We start from the raw sequence: 18,175 nt of genomic DNA, 5'->3' as shown, positions 1-18,175 counted from the left end.
AGGTGAAGGGCAGAGGATGGATATGGGTGGCCCTTTGGGTTTGGTGATAAGAGTTTTGGTCTCATCTGGGAGGTTCAACTAGAGAGGCCTGAGAAATTCTGGTGGTCACTTGGAGAGTGAGGGACTTGTGCTACCTGAGAACATCACAAGATTGCAGGTGAGTGTGAAGTACTCATTTTAAGTTTAAAGTGAAACCACCTTGCCTGGGTGTGTGATGTTTCTCCAGTGGTCATGATGGAGAACGGTTGGGTTCATCCAGGGTGGGTTTTCTCAGGGGCCTACAATGGAGACGGAGCTCCAGACAAAATAGCAGAGACCAGCTGTCCACGCGTTTGGGTGTGAAGTGTGAGGATGGCCCAAAAGGGAGGTGCACGAGTGGTGCCACACTCCTGGTCGGAGAGCTCCGGAGGAGACATGGCAGCAGTGGAGCGCAGCAGGAGTGAGCTGCGGCACAGGAAATGGAACTCAGTTGAGGATTTTTTTAAATCGAGCTTCCGGCCCTTTGCGGTTTCTCCGATGGTGGGATGCAGGGTGTGGCCAGGGACCGAGTGGTGTGGGCTTCTGTAGTTCGTTGTGAGAGAGTTTCTGGCTGTTTAGCTTAGAAATAGAAGTCAAATGCAACTTTTAGAAATGGATATGGGTAATAACGATTTTTAAAAGCTTGAAGCTAGCTAGAGACATTAGAGAATGCTGAAGAGAGCACTAGTAAAGATGAAACTGAGCAATTACCAGGAGTTAGGAATGACAGAGCAAAATGATAGAAAACAATACAGACACGGAGGATACAGATCGTCCGACTTGGCTAACAAATTATGAGACTACGAGAATGGAGGAGAACCAATATTTTAAAGAGACAAAGGCTGATAACTTTCCAGAATCCAGGAAAAGGGAAATCTGAGATTCAGGGGGGTCCGATATGGTTTCCGGACGTAAAATGACACCAACTCCACAGCGAGACGTCTGAAGCGTCAACTGCACCCACCAAAGGGTCATGGAGAGTCTCCGGAGCGATCACACTGGAAAGGTCGGCCAGGGTGCGGGCCGTGGGACTGCCAGGAGGGCTGCGGCGTCTCCCGGGCAGGGGGCCGCGGGTTCCGCGGGGCTCACCTGCCCGCTCGCCTCGTGGGCGGAGCCGGCTCGACCGCACTCCCGACTCCCGGCAGGCCGCGCGCGCCCTCGGGCCGGATTCTGGCTCCCTGCGGGCCGCACGCCGGCGCACGCGCACCGGGCTCGCGGAGACGCCCCCTGGCGGCGGGAGCGGGGAGGCGCGGGGGCGGGGCCGGAGGCGGGGGGTTGCGCTGGTGACGGGAGGACGCGCGGCTGCGGCGCACTGGGCCGGCGGCGGCGGCGGCAGCGGCGGCTTCGGCAGCTGCGGCGGCGGCGGCGCAGGACGCGGACCGAGCGGGCTGCTCCTGCCGCTGCTCCTGCTCCTGCGGTGGCGGCTGCGGCGGGAGAGCCGCGGAGAGCTCGGGTGCGGCGCTCAGGCCGGGATGAAGGGCTGTGGCGGCGCGGCCCGCGAGCAGCCGGCGGGTGAGAGCGCGGGCGGTGGGCGGCGCGGGCCAGGAAGATGGCGGAGGGGCCGGCGCTGCGGCCCCCGCCCGGCCTCGCCGAGGTCCGGGCCCGCGGCCTCCGAAAGGGCGGACGGGGCTGCAGCCGGGGCGGGGAGGGGAGGGAGCGTGGGTGTGCCGGGCCGGGTTGGGCGGGGGCGCGGGGCGCTGGGGGTCGAGGCCGCGCGGGGGGCAGGGTGTGTGAGGTGGGTGTGAATGTGCCCGGCCCGTGGTGGGCGTGAGTGCGAGTGCGCCCGGCCCGTGGGTGACCGTGAGTGTGGCCCACTGACGGTGAGCGTGAGTGGCCTCGGCCGTGGGTGAGTGTGGGTGTGAGTGTGCCCGGCCTGAGGGCGGGCCCGAGTGTGGGGCGTCGGCGTGGTTTGCGGGGCTCAGTCGGGGCGGGGTGCGGGGTGGGGGCTTTGTCCGGGCGCGGGGAGTCGTGTCGCGCGTCTCTGGGTGCGGGCCGTGTCCGCAGGGCTTCGCAGACCTGGCCTCTGCAGCGCGGCAGGCTGGGGCGCCCCGGGGCGCAGCCCTCCTGGAGCTGGAATTCTCTCGGTTGCTTCCTGGTTGCGGGAGTGGTGTGGGTGGAGGCCGCGTGTTCCGTGTCGAGGGCTACGAGTGAGGCAGGCTGTGCATCTGGGGGTCAGGACGTCTTTTATTTTAAAACGTGCGGCCGGCTGCGAGGCCGCGGCAGCTGTGGGTGTGTTACATGCTGCTCCCACCAGCAGCTGCTGTGGGCGCTGCGCAACCTTCAACAGCAAAAATGCAGCGCCCGCCCCCCCCCCCCCCCCCGCCCGCCCTCCGTTCGGTGTCGTAGGGTTTAACCAAACCTCCAGTGACCTCTGCAGAAACCTACAGTTGCGAGGCTTCGTGTTCCTCCCATGGTGCAGACAATAGGAGATTTGTCTTCGTAGCCAGTGAGAGGAATTAGAGCCTGTGGGTCCAGGGTGCCTCTGTAAACAGCAGGTGGTTCCCGGGCAGCGGCTCCCCTTTCACAATGAGCTAGGTGTGTTTCTTCTCGCTGGGGGAGGGGAAGGAGATTCGATAGGAGGTGTGACTGTAAAACAAGGAGACTCTGCATAAAGCGTCCTGGGCGCAGACTTGATGACCCTCACACGCTTGCTCAGTGAGTGAACAGAGGCCAGTGGATCTCTCGCCTGCACTTTGTCTAGTCAGCTGTCTTGCCAAGAGTGGAGAAGAGGGCGGGTTCTGGAGCCAGACTGCCTGCCTGCCTTTGAGTCCTGACTCTTCTGTTTACTGGCTTTGTACTCTGTGCCTTTGCTTTCTCATCTGTAAAATGGGAACACCAGTAATACTGGCTCCCTAGGGTTGGTCGTGAGGACTCAGTGAATGGAGACACAAACTCGTTGTGCCCCGTACATTGTATGTGTTGGGCAGAGTTAGGAGCTGTCACTGCCGAGATCTGGTTTCCACGGCCTGGTTGCTTGGCTGCTGGCTCTTTAGTTGTGTACTCCTGGCACCGCCTTGGTTTTACACTGACTTGAAGTCTTTGGCTCTCTTTTCCTACACGAGCTAGCTGGGGTCATAGTCTTTATAAAGGTAAACAACAAATCTCATGAACTTAGATACATTATTCTGTATAAATAAAATATATATCTATTATGTATTTATAATGTATACGTCATGAAAATGTTTTGAGAAGAAGAAAGCTGCTAACGAGCCACTCAGTCCTGTGGTAGTTATTTATTGTCCTTGGGGGCAGGTAGGGTTCTTGTAGACAGAAGTGAGATTTAATTCTCTGAGTTAAACCACTGAAGCAATTGTCACACTTCACTGAACAGTGTTATCCTTGTAATAGGAAAGATAAGTTATTAACACACTTAAATGACAGGACACAAGCCACAGAATAAGAACTTGGAATTACCAGTTCTGTAACATTCTGTCTTGCTAAGCTGTTGGAAGAAGTGATTTAACGTGCTTCAGAGCAAAGCAGGAAAATTCCTCATTTCCCAAGGAAATGATCTTCTTTCTCAGATCTAGGGAGAGTATCTTAGATTCTTAGATTTACCGTAGATAACTGCATCTCATTTCCTTTAAATCTGTGACACTAAGACTGGGGCAGGGGGTGGGGGATCCTTCTACTTTAAGTAGAGTCTTTGGACATTTGTGGGGTTTAAGGGTGAGAATGTTTAACGTTCAGAACAAATGGTGACGCAATAGCTTATGTGAGCAAAGTTTAAAATCTCTGAGATAGAGATAAAAATGCCTATCCTACCTAGCCTAGCCTTTCCTCTCCTCCTGCACGTGTGCTGGGGTGGACTCTCCCCCCCCCCCCCAAGGAAATAGAGGGTCTGCTTTGTACTCTGGGTGGTCTCACCAGGGTGATGGTGCCCTCAGCCTCAGACTTGGCTGCCAGCCTCCGGATGCAGAAGCCCTTTAGGCTTCTCAGACCCTGCATCCTTCTTCACCGTTGGCCTCAGCCCTTTGGTGCTTTGCGACCGTCATCTGGCTGGTTTCTACCTGGAACAGCTGGTGTTCCTAGGTCTTCCCCTAACCACAGCATCTTGCTGCGGGTTCTACTCATTGTACCCGCCGAGTAGTTACCAAATTTATCCTTCCTTAGACGGATCCTCCGGGGCCTGTGCGCTCTCGGATTATGGCTGCCCCTTCTGGGTCGGCCCCCTTTCCTCTGGCTCGGGTGACGTATTCAGAGCATTGGTTCTCACCCAGCGGTGATTTGTCTGTAGAAGTTTTTCGGTGTCCCAGCTTGGGGGCGGGCGCTCCTGGCACTGAATGTGTGGAGGCCAGCACTGCTGCTAGGGCACCCTGCGATGTACCCGGCAGCAACCCCCCCCCCCCCCCCCCCCCCCCCCGGCAGGATGCCAGGCTGTGCTCCTCCCTGGCTTCCCGTGCCTCTTACACTGCTCTTTCCTGTGTGCCCCGACTCGCACTCTGCTCTCCAGTGACACCAGCCAGTGCTACAAGGCCGAGCCCTACTCCACGTTCCCTCCTCCCCTGAAAACAGGCAAAGCTTGAGTGACCCCTTCCTCTCCTTTGACTCTCAGTGGGGCTTGTCCCAGCAGGAACCTGTCTTGATCCCTCCCTTACTTAGCACATCAAGTTCTCCTTCTGTATCCCATGGTGCTCTTAGCTATGCCTTTCTTTGGTCACTGCACAGATGAGAGTTGTCTCCCCTCTGCACTGGGAGGTCTTTGAGGGCAAGAGATGTTTGTGCTCTCAGTGTCTCCTTGCAACATTTTCTTAGTGCATTGACATCAGTAAAGATGGTGGGTTTGGGCAGGTTTCACCCTGGAGAGGACTGGCCCTTTCTTCGTTTCCTCCATGTTGGCTGCTTAGAGCTAGCTTGCTTTCTTAAGTATAATTTTTTTAAATTTAATTTCTAATTTACATCCAAGTTAGTTAGCATATAGTGCAACAATGATTTCAGGAGTAGATTCCTTAATGCCCCTCCCCCATTTAGCCCATCCCCCCTCCCACAACCCCTCCAGTAACCCTCTGTTTGTTCCCCATATTTAAGAGTCTCTTATGTTTTGTCCCCCTCCCTGTTTTTATGTTATTTTTGCTTCCCTTCCCTTATGTTCCTCTGTTTTGTATCTTAAAGTCCTCATATGAGCGAAGTCATATGATATTTGTCTTTCTCTGACTAATTTCGCTTAGCATAATACCGTCCCGTTCCATCCACGTAGTTGCCAATGGCAAGATTTCATTCTTTTTGATTGCCGATTAATATTCCATTGTATATATAAACCACATCTTCTTTATCCATTCATCCATCAATGGACATCTGGGTTCTTTCCATACTTTGGCTATTGTTGATAGTGCTGCTACAAACATGGGGGTGCATGTGTCCCTTTGAAACAGCACACCTGCATCCCGTGGATAAATGCCTAGTAGTGCAATTGCTGGGTCGTGGGGTAGTTCTATTTTTAGTTTTTTGAGGAACCTCCGTACTGTTTTCCAGAGTGGCTGCACCAGCTTGCATTCCCACCAGCAGTGCAAAAGAGACACTCTTTCTCTGCATCCTCACCAATATCTGTTGTTGCCTGAGTTGTTAATGTTAGCCATTCTGACAGGTGTGAGGTGGTATCTCATTGTGGTTTTGATTTGTATTTCCCTGATGATGAGGGATGTTGAGCATTTTTTCATGTGTTGATGGCCATCTGGATGTCTTCCTTGGAGAAGTGTCTATTCATGTCTTTTGCCCATTTCTTCCCTGGATTATTTGGTTTTTCGGGTGTTGAGTTCGATAAGTTCTTTATAGATTTTGGATACTAACCCTTTATCTAATATGTCATTTGCAAATATCTTCTCCCATTCCGTTGGTTACCTTTTAGTTTTGCTGATTGTTTCCTTTGCTGTGCAGAAGGTTTTTATTTTGATGAGGTCCCAATAGTTCATTTTTGCTTTGGTTTCCCTTGCCTCCAGAGACGTGTTGAGTAAGAAGTTACTGCGGCCAAGGTCAAAGAGGTTTTTGCCTGCTTTCTCCTCTAGGATTTTGACAGCTTCCTGTCTTACATTTAGGCCTTTCATCCATTTTGAGTTTATTTTTGTGTCTGGTGTAAGAAAGTGGTCCAGGTTCATTCTTCTGCATGTTGCTGCCCAGTTTTCCCAGCACCACTTGCTGAAGAGACTGTCTTTATTCCATTGGATATTCTTTCCTGCTTTGTCAAAGATTAGTTGGCCGTACGTTTGTGGGTCCATTTCTGGGTTTTTCTATTCTGTTCAATTGATTGAGTGTCTGTTTTTGTGCTGGTACAACACTGCCTTGATGATTACAGCTTTGTAATACAGCTGAAGTCCGGGATTGTGATGCCTCCTGCTTTGGTTTTCTTTTTGAAGATTGCTTTGGCTCTTCGGGGTCTTTTCTGGTGCCATACAAATCTTAGGATTGTTTGTTCTAGCTCTGTGAAGAATGCTGGTGTTATTTTTTGATAGGGATTGCAAGTATAATTTTTTTATTCTCATAGATTGTCTTTATTTTTGCTTCCTAAGAAGTTAAAAGAAATCTTTTTTGGAATAGATAATTTATTCACATTCATGATTGGGCACAGTGTTGTGTCTGTCCTGTTTCTACCCCCAGGAGCCTGTGGTCCCCTGGAGGCACCCACTGTATCTCATTTGAGAGATACTTTGTAACTATAAAAGCAAATATATACACTTATTTTCTTTTTCCTATCCTTTTCAAAAAGTTTCTGAACCTTGCCTTTTTAAACTAAATATGTTTGGGAGGTCATCCTGTATCAGTGCATTTCCCAGTTCATTCTTTCTCATGGCTGCGTCGTGTTTGGCTCCATGGAGGTGGTGTGATTTATCTAACCAGCCCCTACTGCTGAATATCATACTTTGTGCAGTTACAAGTAACTTTGAAGGCACAGCGTTTGGTGATGTGGGAATATGCCTGTAGGACCCATCCCTAGAAATAGCACTTCTTTCTTTAATCATGTTTATTCCACTAGATTGAGTTTTGCTCTTGTTTCTTTATTTAACTGTCCAATTCCTTTGGTCATTTATTTCTCCCAGTTCTCTACATCTCAAATAATACAGTATTGTCAGGTTAAATGGGGTTCTCAATTGGAAGTTGGCTTACTTTTCATGTGTTCTCATGGGTAAGAGTGACTAGAACACTCCCACACAAACACTTGTACACAGATATTCACAGCAGCATTTTCATAATAGCCAAAAAGTGGAAACAACCCAAATGTTCATCAACACATGAATGGATAAACAAGATGTGGTTTGTCTGTGCAGTGGAATATTATTTGGCAATAAATACACGTGAAGTACTGATTCATACTATAATGTGGGTAGATCTTGAAACATTGTGCTAAGTGAAATAAGCCAGACATGTAAGTCCGCATATGATATGATTTCACTTGCATGAAATGTCCAGAATAGGCAAATCCATAGAAAGTGGATTAGTGGTTGCTAGAGTCTGGGGGATTACAGCTAAGAGTCATGGGATTATTTGGGGGGTAATGAAAACATCCTGTGATCGTGGTGAAGACTGTACAGATCTGAATATGCTGGTATCAGTATAGTGTACACTTTAAATTTTTAATGTTTTTTATTTTTGAGAGAGAGAGAGAGAGGGAGCGCGTGTGCCAGCAGGAGAGGGACCGAGAGAGAGGGAGACGGGATCCCAAGCAGGCTCCACACTGTCAGCACAGAGCCTGATACGGGGCTTGAACTCACGAACCATGAGATCATGAGCCAAAGTCAGACGCTCAACCGACTGAGCCACCCAGGCGCCCCAAAATGGGTGAATTGTATGCTGTGTGAATTTTATCTCAATAAAGCTATTAAAAACAAGAGTGACTAGGATTTTTCAGGAGGGAGCATTCCAAGGTGAGAGCCCACAGGGAGTCTTGGTGTTGACGCAGTCCTGGGGTTGTGGGGAGAAGTCCAGGGGGCAGCATGGAAAGTGAGGCAGTAAATCCCTGATCTTCGGAGCTGCCGGGTGTACCGGATGCAGCACTGGTCCCACTTGAGTTAAGCTTTGACTCAATCCCTGACCAGTGCAGTCACAGATAAATTGCTGGTCACAGATAAATTGCTTAACATCTGCGCCTCTGCTTTTGGTTGTGGCTCAGATCGTATCTATCTTGTTTATTTTATTTCAGGGGTGTTGTAAGGCTGAAGCATGACTGAGTCCTAGAGGATCCTGTAAAATACCGAGTGTTATAGGCATGAAGGATTTAAAACCTTAGTTTTAACACCAAGAGGCTGAAGAGTCAGCAGAGCCCCTCTTCTGTCCTCGTGAACACTAGTCGAAGACCAGCAAAAGCCCAAGAGTTTTTGGCTGCAGTGTAAACCAGCCACCCCAGCCAGGGTGCTGGGGCTCAGACCTGAAAGCCCTCGTCTGGCTCCTGGTATTGAAGCTGATTTTCCTTTTTGAATGTACTCTTAGGTCCATCCTGCTTCCTCTCTTTGTCTTTCTTTCACATAACTTTTATTACAGTGTATTATTAATAATTGTTGTAGTTTATTATTATGGTTATTAATCTCGTGTCATTTATGAGTTAAACTTTATCATAGGTACGTATGTATAGGACAAAACTTTGTATATTTAGAGTTGGTTTTTACCTGGGGTTTCAGGCATCCACTGGGGGCCTGGAACATATCCCCGTGGATGTGGGGGACTGCTGTAATACTTACAGTGCTACAGTATGTATCAACTCCTTCAGTCCTCATAGCAGTCCACTGAGGCCCCCTTCATTACCCCCATTTTACAGATGACAAAACTGGATCCCCTCCTTCCAGTCAGGAGGCTGGGCAGGAGGATCTCTCTTGGGCTTTTCTTGTGGACCCTAGAGTCTCCAGCACTAATCAGAGGGGCTGATACTTCCTTCATGGGTTGAGATTTACAGTAATATTGTCCCTAAGACACTGCTGGTGGTTTCCTATTATAGTCCCTTCAACCGTTCCCTGGGATTTTTGTGATGGCCAGTATGTTCTTCAGAGCAGTTGGCATTGTGATGAAGCACCTGCAGCCCACGTTTCCCCAGTCCACAGTTCTCATGTTACTTGTGCATCGCTTTGCATATGTTACCAGTAAAGGGGAAGCAGCTTCTGAACTGTATTGTTTTTCTATTTAATTGTGGTGTTGGCCATTATATTCTGTATTCACAATTCAGCTGTGCTATTAGGGTTCCTATTTCTTCCAACTCTGGGAAGTCCAAGAAGCAGCCTCTGTTCCCAAAAGCTGGGAGGGAATAACACTGTGGGTCCCAGCCCAGAGACCTTCATTGTAGGGATGTGTGGAGACCACAGGTGGCTGTCTAGGAATAGCGTCGGCCTTCCTGCCTGTGGCCACTGGGGCCCAGGATGGGCATTGCTCAGGGGTAGAGCCCTTCTCCGTTGGTTTGTTAAGACTTGATGTCTGCTTCTCTGTCTTCCAGGCCCACCCATGTTTATCCTGCTCCTGGTCTCTCCTGTCACCTGCTATGTGCCAGCCACTTGTCAGTCAGGTGACCTGAGATGGAGACAGACCAGACCCCTGGTGGGGGACACATGGGAATGGATTGTGATACCCTCATGTGGACAGCAGTGGTAGACGCATCTATGGGATCTTGGGAAGAGCCCTGTGGTGGCTGTTAGCCTACCCTAGAATGAACAAAGTTTAGGTAGGCTTTTTGGAGGAAAGGGTATCTCATCTAAAAAGGAGGGGTATCTGTGACTGAGTCTTCAAGGGTGTTAGCCAGGCACAGGAACAGTGCCCCTGGTGGAAAGGGCAGCACCAGCAGGAAAGGGCAGGAAACAGCAGGTGTGTAGAAAGCTTCTAGTAGCACTCTGTGGGCAGGGCAGGAGGTCAGCAATTGGGGGCATGTTTGCAAAGCTGAGAGCTTGGAGGGTGCCTCCTGGAGGGGCAGCCCCCTCATCTAGACCCGCCTGCTGTAGTCAGAATGCAATTAAGTTCAGTGAGGAGTGTCGCAAGAATCTTTTTTAGCCTTAGCTATAGCCATTCACTTCCTTTCCAGAAGACATCAGAACTTACATAAAGGTATTATCTGCCTTGATCCACTGTAATGTATTTTACATGATAAAATCACTTGTGAGGGTGGGACTACATGCCTGTCGGTGACAGTGCACAGCTGTCTGCGGAATGCTGTGGGGCAGGGGCTTCATCAGTGCCCCTCTGAGCCTGTGTGGTGGCCCTTATGGGGGCCTCATTTCATGTCACCCATGTAGTCCCTAAAGAATGCCAGCGTTAGGAATTTACAAACTGGAGTTGGCATTTACTCAGGACATGGAGGACCTTGATGGGCATTTGGAGAAGCTTGGCTGCCCCAGGGCTTCGTAAAGCTCTGTGCTTCCTCCCGAGCATGAAGCCTGTCCTGGTCAGGGTCCCTGTGCGGGAGGAGGGAGCACCACCGGCAGCACTGTTGGCGTTGGAGGCGGGTGGTCATTCCTTTCTCTTCATCCAGTGAGTGTCAGGCAGTGCTGCTGGTTGCTGGTAATGCAGGGGTGAGGCCCCTGCCTCCTGGAGCTCAGAGGCCAGTGCAGGAAACAGACATACACTTGCCCGATTGTGGTGCCCTGCCCTGAAAGATGGGGGTGAGACTGTGAGAGCAAATCTAGGGCACCCTTTTCAGATGATGGGTCAGGGAAAACGCCTCTGGGTATGAGATTGAGTCTGAGGCCACAGTATGGATGCAGAGTGGGGAGGAGAATCAGCCATGTGGCACCGCTGGGGCAGCAGGGCCCTGTGGACTGGGAGCCTGGAGCAGGGGAAGAGATGGGGCAAGGCAGGCAGCCAACCAGATCGTACCAACTACAGGACCTGCCAAAAGGCTGACCTGAACAGCTGATCTTTTTGAAGCATCACCCGGGCTGTCATATCAGAATGAATTAAGATGAAAGTACAGAAGTAGGTTCACGTGAGTGAACTTGGGATAGAGGCTAAGAGGTGGGCAGAGGTGTCCCATTGGTGGAGTTTGATGGGTTACATGTGGAGGGTGACAGGAGGGAGTGTGGCCACTGGTCTTGATGCTGCTGTCCTGCTTCTCAGTGTCTGGTAGCACACATCAGAGTTGCATTCCTTTTTATGGCTGAATAATAGTCCGTTGTCTGAGTGCCACATTTTGTTTTTCTATCTTTTAAAAAAAATGTTTGATCATTTATTTATTTTGAGAGAGAGAGAACGCACGTGTGTGCTTGCTCGGGAGGGGCAGAGAGAGAGAGAGAGAGAGAGAGAGAGAGAGAGAGAGAATCCCAACCAGGCTCCACACTGTCAGCCTGACCTGGGGCTCTGGCTCATGAACCCAAACATGAGATCATGACCTGAGCTGAAACCAAGAGTCAGATGCTTAACAGACTGAGCCACCCATGTGTCCCCACATTTTGTTTTTCCATCTATCTGTTATGGACATTTGAGTTGTTTTCACTTTTTGGCTATTGTGACTAATGCTGCTGTTTGTATACATTTGTGAATAAATGTGCATGTTCCAGAACCAGTGTTTGGACATATGTTTTCATTTCTTGTGGGTATTTGCCTAGGACTAGAATTGCTACATCTTATAGTAGCTAAAGGGCTATGTTTGAGGAAATGCCCAAGTGGATGCATCAGTTTACCTTCTTGCCACCAGTGTATAAAGGTTCCATTTTTTTCACATGTTCTCCAACACTTGTGACTGTGTGTCTTTTTCATTATAGCTGTCCTAATGGGTGTGAAGTACTATCTCATTATGGTTTTGATTTGCATTTCCCTGGTGGCTAGTGATGTTCAGTATCTTTTCGTGTGCTTATTGCCCATTTATATGTCAGCTTTGGAGAAGAGTCTGTTCAGATCCTTTGCTCATTCTTTAATTGGGTTATTTATCTTTTTGTTAGTGTGCTATAAGTGTTCCGTGTATATTCTAGATACAAGCCCTTGATCAGATACGTGATTTGCAAGTGTATTTTCCCATTCTGTGGTTGTCTTTTCCCTTTCTTAATGGTATCGTTAGCACAGAAGTTTTAAATTTAACTTTTGATGAATTCCAATTTATTTTTTCTTTTGTTGCTTGTATTTTGGTGTTGTAGCTAAGAAACTGATACCTAATCCAAAGTGATGAAGATTTACTCTTACGCTGTATTCTAAGAGTTTTATAGTTAATTTTTGTGTAAGGTGTAAGGTAAGTGTCCAGCTTCGTTCTTTTGCATGTGGACATCCAGTTGTCCCAGCACCATTTGTTGAAAAGACAGTTCATTCTTTCTCTATTGAATCATCTTGACACCCTTGTTAGAAATATCTGTGTGTAAATTGGAGGGTTAAATTTTTCAACTCTCAATTCTGTTCCATCGGTCTGTATGTCTGTACTTAAGCCAGTACCACCCTGTCTTTCTTGATTACTGAAGTTTTACAAGTTTTGAAGCCAGAAAGTGTGTCTTCCACTTGATCTTCCTTTTCAAGATTTTTTTTTTTTCCTGAGTCCTTTGAATTTCCATATGAATGTCATGTTCAGCCTGTCAATTTCTGCAAAAAAGTAAGCTCAATTTTTACAAGGGTCTGTAGAGTCTGTAGATCAATTTGGAGTGTTTCGCCGTTTTAACAATGTTAAGATAAACATTTCATGAACATGGGATAGCTTACCTGTAGGGGTTCTTTAATTTCTTTAAGGGTGGACGGTGGGGAGCAGTGAGTGATCCAGGTGGACAGTGGGGAGCAATGGGTGATCTAGGTGGACAGTGGGGAGCAATGGGTGATCTAGGTGGCCAGTGGGGGACAATGGGTGATCCAGGTGGACAGTGGGGAACAGTGGGTGGTCCAGGTGGACGGTAGGGAGCGAGGGATGATTCAGGTAGATGGTAGGGAGTAGGGGATGATGCAGGTGGACGGTGGAGAGCAGTGGGTGATCTAGGTGGACAGTGGGGGACCATGGGTGATCTAGGTGGACAGTGGAGAGCAGTGGGTGATCTAGGTGGACAGTGGGGGACCATGGGTGATCTAGGTGGACAGTGGAGAGCAGTGGGTGATCTAGGTGGACAGTGGGGGACCATGGGTGATCTAGGTGGACAGTGGAGAGCAGTGGGTGATCTAGGTGGACAGTGGAGAGCAGTGGGTGATCTAGGTGGACAGTGGAGAGCAGTGGGTGATCCAGGTGGACAGTGGGGAACAGTGGGTGGTCCAGGTGGACAGTGGGGAACAGTGGATGGTCCAAGTGGACAGTGGGGAGAAGGAGGTGATCCAGGTGGACAGTGGAGAGCAGTGGGTGATCCAGGTGGATGGTGGAGAGCAGTGGGTGATCCAGGTGGACAGTGGAGAGCAGTGGGTGATCCAGGTGGACAGTGGGGAACAGTGGGTGATCCAGGTGGACAGTGGAGAGCATGGGCTGACCCAAGTGGTCACTGGGGAGGAGGAGTGGTTTTCAGTACCTGGGGCTGCAAGGTTAAAGAAGCAAGGATGAGAACTGCCACTGGATTCAACATCAAGGTCCTTGGTGACTTGGAAGAGAAGATTCTGAGGTGTGTGTGTGGTGGGGAGCCAAACGTGTTGATGTAGACTTAGGGAAAAAATGAAAAGAAATTGGAGGTAGTGAGTACAGGCACCTTTTTTCAAGGATTTTTGCTGCCACGGGGTAACAGAAAACCTTCTGTTTTTGCAGGAAATTACACCCAATTTATGTGCTGATGGGACTAACCCCTTAGATAGGAAGAAATGATGTAGAGGAGACACTTGCTGGAGTGTGTCAGGTTTGCTGCACACGTTTGGGGGGTGGTTGGCAAGAGGGCCGAGAGGTGTGGTGGTCCATGGTGGCCTTGGGAGTCCTCTTCCGAAACTTTTCTTAGGGGAGTAGGAAGCAGGCTCTCTGTGGAGAATGAGGGTGGGAGACTTGCTGTTTGGAGCTTTGGGAGGGGAGTAGGTGAGCCCAGGGCTCAGCCCCAGGCCCCGCCTCCCCAGATCTCAGGGGGTGGGACTCATAATCCTCTAATCACCTGGTTGGTCCTCTTGGCAACCAGCGCCCCCTTGCATGGGGTCCAAAAGTCACCTTTGTTAGTAATAAGACACCCATCTCACCTTTATAGCTCTGAAGCAGTTTTTTAGGAATTGTGGATGAAGACCAAATATATATTTCTTGTAAATCGTTGTATTGTAGCAACTTCATTGAATAGACACTTTGGAAAACTCTCTGTGGCTGCTGTGGGAAGGTAGAGTATGCACGTGGATGTGTGAGCATGTGTGTGAGTGTGTGGCCGTATGTGTGAGCATATGTATGTGTGAGCATGTGGCCGTATGTGAGCATATGTGTATGAGCATGTGTGTGAGTGTGTGAGCAAGTGTGAGTGTGTAAGCATGCGTGTGAGTGTGTGAACACGTGTGTATGTCTGTGCATATGCATCTGTGTGCATGAAGGGGGCTGTGGTGGTTCAGGAGTGCCTGTGTTTGAACTGGGTGCATTCTTTTTTTTTTTGAGAGAGAGAGAGAGAAGAGAGAGAACACGTGTGCAGGGGAGGGGCCGAGAGAGTTCAGGGGATCCAAGCAGGCTCCGCACTGACAGTAGAGAGCCCAACACCAGGCTCAAACTCACAAAACATGAGGTCATGACCTGAGCCAAAATCAAAAGTCGGACATTTACCTGACGAGGCACCCAGGTGCCCCTGAACTGGGTGCATTCTGAAGGCGGAGTTGGGAGGGCTCCCTGAAGCCTAGCTGGACTGGGATGTCTGGAAACGGGGGGGGGACTGACGATCACCCTGCGGGACCCCTTGAGGCCTTTGCGAGGAAGAGCAATGTTCCTCAGGTAGGAGTGGGACTTGGCAAGTGGGAAGCATAATTGAGGAGCAGTTAGTGAGATGTTTTTATTGGAACAGGGTGGAAATAGGAAATGATTCTGGGCCAAGAGGGTAAGACAGGCACACTCTCGAGTTGTGCTGTCCAGGAACACAACAGCCACTAGCCGTGAATGGCTATTGAGTGCTGAAGAGTGGCCTGTGAGACTGAATGTTAAACCTTTTTTAATCTTCATTTAAATTCAAATAGCCGTAATGGCCAGTAGCAACCGTTTTGTGTGGCAAGTTCTGGAAGATTTTTTTTTATTTTAAAATTATTAGTTTTTTAAGTTTATTTTTGTATGTTTTTATTATTTTTAAGTTTATGTATTTGTGTATTTATTTATTTGGGCGGGGGGCAGGGGAAGAGAGAGGGAGAGAGAGAGGATCCCAAGCAGGCTCCACATTGTCAGTGCAGAGCCCAGCATGGGGTTCGAACTCATGAACTGCAAGATCATAACCTGAGCGGAAACCAAGAGTCAGATGCTTAACCCACTGAGCCATCCAGGCGCCATCCCCAGAAGATGTTAGTGTAAGGAGTGTCCTTTATTTTGGGGGCACCATTTGAGGTGATGTTGGCTGGCCTTTTGGGAGATTCTTCGGTGTGGCAGTGGAGGTGAGATGGACTGGGGGAGGGAAGGCTGAAAGCAAGTGAGTCTTCTGTATTTACCCAGAGAGGGGATTCTGTCCCGAGTGTGTGTGTGAGGCCGTGAGACGTGGGAATAGGTGACTGGTGGCAAATGTTGAGAACCGCGGACCGGATAGGCAGTGGTGGGGACATGATGCTGGGGGAGGGGCAAGGGAGCATCACACACCCTTGAGCCAGGGGGCAGACCAGTATGCTGTCACAAACTGAAGCAGGTATGCAGCGCAGTGCAAGCGCGTGCTGTGGTTGGGAAAGAGATCTGAGGAGGAGAGTTCCATTGGGAGCACCATTCAGGGCAGGTTCCCCCAGCATTTGGGAGAGACGTGGTCAGGGCAGAGACGCTGGACTTAGCTACAGAGAGATTATAGTGGAAACTGGGAAAAGAACCAGCAGTTGAAAGGATAGGGTGTAGAGGGAAAAAAGAGCCTTGATTGACGGCGGGCGGGGTTGCGGGGGGGGGGGGGGGGGGCTGGAGGGAGGTCCCGCAGTTGGAGGGGCGTGGACAAGCAGATGTGCGTGGGGCAGCTAGGGAAGGTGGGGGAGAGAAGCAGGCTGGCTCAGTGCTTGGGAAACCTCCAGGGAGGGAGTATGGTCGTGAGGTGTAGCTGTCAACATGGGGAGCACTGAAACCAGAGAATGACCCAAAGCCAGAGGATTCCTTGGAAGATTGTTTGGAATTCTCTTGTCTCTTGGTTTAGACCCCATGAAATATTCTACAAGATGTCTTACATTTTTTAGACTCTTGAACTTTGAACTTGACTTGGTGATAACTCTTGTGTCTCCATACTTAGACTATTCTAGGGCTAGTGGTGACTGAAAATGGAGCATTCAGGGGCGCCTGGATGTCTTAGATGGTTACGCACCAGACTCTTGGGTTTGGCTCAGGTCATGATCTCATGGTTTGTGGGTTCAAGCCCCACATCAGGCTCTGTGCTGACAGTGTGGAGCCTGCTCAGGATCCTCCCTCCCCCTCCCTCTCTCTGCTTTCTCTCTCTCACAAAATAAATAAGTAAACTTAAAAAATTTTTTCACAAAGGGGGCATTTACTAGCCTGAAGGATATTTTGTTGTGATTGAGGTAAGACTCAGTGGAAATACAATACAAAGTTGAACCATGTGAAATTGCAATTTTTGTAAGTTAGAAAAACTGTTAAAAAACAGCAATTTTATATATGATTTTATCTACTGTATAACGAGAGCACTCTTCAAATGTGCAGCTTTGAAGCACATGTAGGGAGTTAATCTGGTGGTTTTCCTCCAGCCTTCACTGTGTTAATCTACTTACTGTAACTGTCGGCGTTGGCATATTGCTAGTTATCTAGACATCTGCCTTCTGGCTGTAATTATTATATCACATACTTTTGTCTCCTTTCCTTTACAAATTTATAAATTTGACCCTTGGGCAACCTGGGTGTGAACTACGTGGGTCCACTTACATGCAGGTTTTTTGGATATAGTATGATACTGTAAATGTGTTTTCTCTTCCTTAAGATTTTCTTTTTTTTCTTCTTATGATTTTAATACATTTTCTCTAGCTCACTTTATTACAAGAGTATGGAGTATACATATAACATACAACATATGTGATAACCAGCTGTTTATGTTACTGGTAAATCTTCCGGTCAATAGTCAGAAGTTACATGCAGATTTTCAAGTGTGTGGAGGTTGGCACCCCTGACCCCACACTGTTCAAGAGTCAGCTGTATTAATTACAGTCCATGTTGCGTTCCCTGAGAAACTGACTTTGGGATGGAGATTTGCAGGAAGTTTCCTGGGGAGTGCTTTTGAGATCCAACACCTGTGGGGAGAGGAAATTGCATGGGGTTAGATAGATTGAACCTTCTACTTCATAAATCTAGTATACCTCTCCATAAGTTGAGATCCATTTAAATTTCTTTCATCAGTACTTTGTAGTACTCTGTGTATCTTTTGCCAAATTTATCCCTAATATTTATTAAATATTAAAATTTATCAATAATACTAAGCATTAATATGTTTTTTAATATGTGCAATCATTTTGTCTATGAATAATGGTAGTTTTATTTCTTATTTCCAATCTGAGGATCTTTTATTTCTTTTTCTTGCCTATTGCACTGCCTAGGACGTCCAGTAAAATGTCATACAGAAGTGCTGAGAGTAGATGTCCTTTTCTTGTTACTGATCATAGGGGGAAAGCATTCAGCCTTTCACTATTGTGTGTGTGTGTGTGTGTGTGTGTGTGTGTGTAGATTTTGTATATATACCCTTTATCAGGTTGAGGAAGTTTCCTTCTGTTATTGCTTTGCTTTGAGGTTTTATTAAAAATGAGTGGTGGATTTTGTTAAATGCTTTTTCTGCCTCTAGTGTGATGATCATGTGTTTTTTTCTTTTTTAGTCTGTTAATGTGGTTAATTACACTTATTAATTTTTGAATGTTATACCAACCTTACAGTCCTGAGATAAACCCCACTTGGGTGTGATTCAGTATCCTTTAAAGCTGAATTCAGTTTGTTAAACTTTTTAAAAATTGAGGGATTTTTAAAAATCTATGGTCCTGAGGGCTTTTGGTCTATGGGTGTGTGTGTGTGTGTGTGTGTGTGTGTGTGTGTGTGTGTAATATCTTTGGTTTTGATATCAGTATAATATTGGCTTCATAAAATGAGTTGAGAAATGCTTCTAGAAAGTAGAAGTAGTGGAGGAATTTGTACAGAAATGTTTTTTCTTGATTGTTTGGTAGATTTCACCACTAATACCATCTTGGCCTGGAGGTTTCT

General features: G+C 48.3%; 1 protein-coding gene across 7 annotated transcripts in view; it reads left to right on the top strand.

Moving 5' to 3' along the window:
* The first annotated feature begins 950 nt into the window (after positions 1-950).
* The window catches only part of ARHGAP39 (Rho GTPase activating protein 39), a 109,040-nt gene continuing 91,815 nt past the window's right edge, over positions 951-18,175 (top strand). For 5 of the 7 annotated variants that reach the window (XM_042972658.1, XM_042972654.1, XM_042972661.1 and 2 more), the window contains exon 1: positions 1,456-1,530. The gene's annotated coding sequence lies outside the window, so the exon portion shown is untranslated. Of the gene's footprint in view, positions 1,025-1,455; positions 1,531-9,523; positions 9,653-18,175 lie in introns of those variants that run through there. The other 2 variants (XM_042972655.1, XM_042972656.1) reach the window with 2 other exon arrangements.

This window comes from Panthera tigris, chromosome F2 (genome assembly GCF_018350195.1).
Source record: "Panthera tigris isolate Pti1 chromosome F2, P.tigris_Pti1_mat1.1, whole genome shotgun sequence".
Classification (NCBI taxonomy): domain Eukaryota; kingdom Metazoa; phylum Chordata; class Mammalia; order Carnivora; family Felidae; genus Panthera; species Panthera tigris.
The sequence above is the reverse complement of the archived record's forward strand: the minus strand, read 5'-3'. Positions and strand labels throughout refer to the sequence as shown.